General features: G+C 41.7%; 1 pseudogene; it reads left to right on the top strand.

The window, feature by feature from the left end:
• The first annotated feature begins 1,893 nt into the window (after window positions 1-1,893).
• On the top strand, window positions 1,894-2,284 carry LOC111150167 (annotated as a pseudogene).
• Window positions 2,285-3,737: the final 1,453 nt, after the last annotated feature.

Below are 3,737 nucleotides of genomic sequence, written 5' to 3' on the forward strand. Positions count from 1 at the left end.
TTTTTGTATGTGGTGTGAAGCAAGGATCCACCTTCTTTTTTTTTTTTTTTTTTGCATGTGACTATCCAGCAATATTTCCCAATGTGGGACTTGATGCAGAACCCGATCCCAGGACCCTAGGATCATGACCTGAGCCAAAGGCAGACACTTACTGACTGAGCCACTCAGGCATCCCCAAAAGTTGAAAATTAATGAAAACATTTCCATACGGTCTTACAGACTCTCCTTTCCTTGAATACACTTAGATCCATGCAACATATCCTTCCAATAGAGTAGATTTTTTTTAAGATTTTATTTATTTATTTGACAGACAGAGATCACAAGTAGGCAGAGAGGCAGGCAGAGAGAGAGGAAGGGAAGCAGGCTCCCTGCTGAGCAGAGAGCCTGATGCGGGACTCGATCCCAGGACCCCAGGATCATGACATGAGCCGAAGGCAGAGGCTTTAACCCACTGAGCCACCCAGGCGCCCCTCAACAGAGTAGATTTTGAATGTATCTTGCATGCTCACCTCATAGCTAATTACAGATACGAAATAAAAAGACATTTCATTTCTATGAAGTTCATTTTCTGCTGTAATTATTAATAACATAAAGCAGGATCTAAAAATAGGCTACTTGAATCAAAAGAATACCAGCTCTATAAGAAAGCACACAATTAAAAATGATAAGGCTGCATAGTTAATCGTCCCATAGATGTCAGGAACTGGTGAGGCATGGAAAAAATTCTAGTACCTTGAAAACAAGTCCCTACACCTAGTCCTCACTTTCTCTCTATAGGCATTTTACTTGGCAAAATCCTACCCAGCCCACGATTGTCAGTTCAGCTGTCACATTCTATAAGATGCTTTCCTTCATTGACCTGCCCACCGTTAGTCACGTCCACGTTTGTGCTTTCATGGCTCTCTACTGACCCTGACATTATCTCAGTTAATCCTGCTGTGAGTGTCAGTTGGGTTGAATCTGCCTTGCCTCCTAAACCTGTCAGCAAAATGTGGGATGTTTCCACGTGGCCCCTGCTCCTTTGAACACACATGAATACACACACACACACACACACAAATGCACAAACACTTACACACACATAGAGCAAGATAGGGAACTTCTCGATCAATTTCACTATTTCTATCCCTCATTCTTTCCATTATGTCTTTCCCTTAATTTATCTATATCTGGCTTCCCCTAAGTGTAACTGTTCTTTGATAACTTGAGCAGAATGTCGTGTATGTCTGTTTGTATTCCTGGTTTAATAGAGAAAGTACTTAAAGTTGTACATTTGCTTCTTGGTAAAGTTTTGGTAAAAACAAAAACAAAAACAAAAACATTTTATTGTAAGCCATTCTGGTTGGGACTACTGTCAGACCATTCTGTAATACCAGTTTTAATTTCTTCTTTGACTGAAGAAGTTTTTAGAGGATATTTTTATTTATTTGCTTTTTGAGGTCAAAATGGTGGGGCTTTTGAGATTATTATTCACTTGTGATTTTACTGTATTTGGGTCAGAGAATGTGGTCTGTACTTCTATACCTAGAACTCAATGTTTTGTCTGTAGCCTATTTCCAGAGCCATTTAGAAATAGGGGACAAACTAAAAAAAGTTTGCAAATTTGACCCAGCAGTCCCATACCTAAAATTTATGCTATGAATGTAAATGAAATAATTCACAAAAATGAATGTACGTGGGTATTTGTCACAATGCTGTTTATTAGGATAAAAAATTGGAAATTTTCTAAATATTTCCCAATAGAAGCCTGATTACCTAAAATATGATGTATTTCTATTAAGGAACATAAATGCAATCATTAATAATGATGCTGTAGATGAATACTTGCTAAGAAGGAAAAGAGTTTACAATTTGATAAAAAAGCACAAGTTAGTAGCAAAGTGGCAGCTGTAGTTGCTCGGTTCTGTTTTCAGCTTCAGGATGTTTCCTATGGCCAGAACCACTCTAAGTCGTCTCCGAGTTCAAAGCATCCCACGAACAGTGGCAAGGCAGAGCTACCAGAAAAGGACACCTGATTTCCATGACAAATATGGTAATGCCATATTAGCTAGTGGAGCCACTTTCTGTATTGCTGTGTGGGCATATACAGCAACACAAATTGGAATAGAATGGAACCTGTCCCCTGTTGGCAGAGTCACCCCAAAGGAATGGAGAGATCAGTAATCATCCCAGTTGGTGTAATACTGAATTGTTTCAAAACCTACTCATAACTGATGCCAAATAAAAACACTCTGCACCCATTAAAATATGGCATGATTGAAGAAATAAAGTACATTTGAAACCTTAAAAAAAAAAGCACAAGTTATACAACAGTATAAGTATAATCTTTTAAAATTGTATTAGTATTTTATTTTTATTATCTCATTTTAGCTTTTTATTTTTTCACCTTCATTGAGGTACAACTGACAAATAAAATTGTAATATATTTAAAGTGTACAACATGATGATTTGATATACATATACATTGTAAAAGGATTCTCGTAATCGAGTTCATGAACATATCTGTTCCCTCACATATTTATCTTTTTGGGGGTGCTGAGAACACTTAAGTTCGGCTCTCAGTAAATTCTAAATATACAGCACAATACTATCAGCTACAGTTATCATGAGTGAGGTTTTTTCCCTTTTTTTTTTTTTTTTTGAGAGAGAGATAGAGTGTGTGTACTGTGCACACACAAGGGGGAGAGGGGCTGAGGGAGAGGGAGAGGGAACCTTAAGCAGGCTCCACACCCAGTGCAGAGCCCAACATCGCTCTCAGGGTTCAATCTTTCTACCCTAAGACCACGACCTGAGCCGAAATCAAGAATCAGGCACTTAACGGACTGAGTCACCCAGGTGACCCTAGTTATCATATTATACATCAGATTCTCAGACACATTCATTTTGTAATTGAAAGGTTGTACGCTTTGGGGGCGCCAGGGTGCCTCAGTGGGTTAAGCCTCTGTCTTTGGCTCATGTCATGGTCTCAGGGTCCTGGGATCGAGTCCCACATCGGGCTCTCTGCTTGCTCCTCCCTGCCTCTCTGCCTACTTGTGATCTCTCTCTGTGTCAAATAAATAAATAAAATCTTTAAAAATCAATCTATCAAACTCTTACATCCATTCCAGACTTCTCATTAGCCGGGGCTCTGTCCGTGTTTTTGCTGCACTGGAGCCGCGAATCCATTCCGGATTTTGCATCAAGCCATCAGGCTGGGTTGCCTTTCTGAGCTGCAGTGGCAACCCCTAATTTCCGCACATCCCTGTAATTTTATCGTTCTCCCTGCTTTCAGCCGGAAAGCATAAGCATATACTCCTGAATTCTTCTGGGCCCTGCTTAGGCCAGGCCTCCTTTTGAGCAATCGGCAGAAGCCTTTGGGCCTGAGGTTTTTCTTTTGGGGGCACACTTGTTTGGGTCAGTCGGGGTCTGGCGGGCTCCAACCAGGTCCTCCTGCCTCTTCATCTCCTGGGCTCCCAGAAGCCCAGGCTGCCTCACCACAGCTGGGAGTGTTGACGCCAGAGTTCGTTCTGTCCTCTCCCAGGCCCGCCCTACGGCTGGACAGCACCCTCCTCCCCATCTCCCCACCCCCGCCCGCCCCAATCACCTAAGAAGGTTTCTTGCCCCTGGACGGCCCAGTTGGACAAGGTCATTTCCAAAAACACTTAGCAAGACAAAGTGGAGTGTGACACTCACCTGGTTATCTTTCAGGGGCCCAGGACACACACCACCACTACCATGAAGTATAAATACGAAAGGTT

This window comes from Enhydra lutris, unplaced genomic scaffold, assembly GCF_002288905.1.
Source record: "Enhydra lutris kenyoni isolate GAN:26980312 unplaced genomic scaffold, ASM228890v2 scaffoldscaffold22, whole genome shotgun sequence".
NCBI classification, from domain to species: Eukaryota; Metazoa; Chordata; class Mammalia; order Carnivora; family Mustelidae; genus Enhydra; species Enhydra lutris.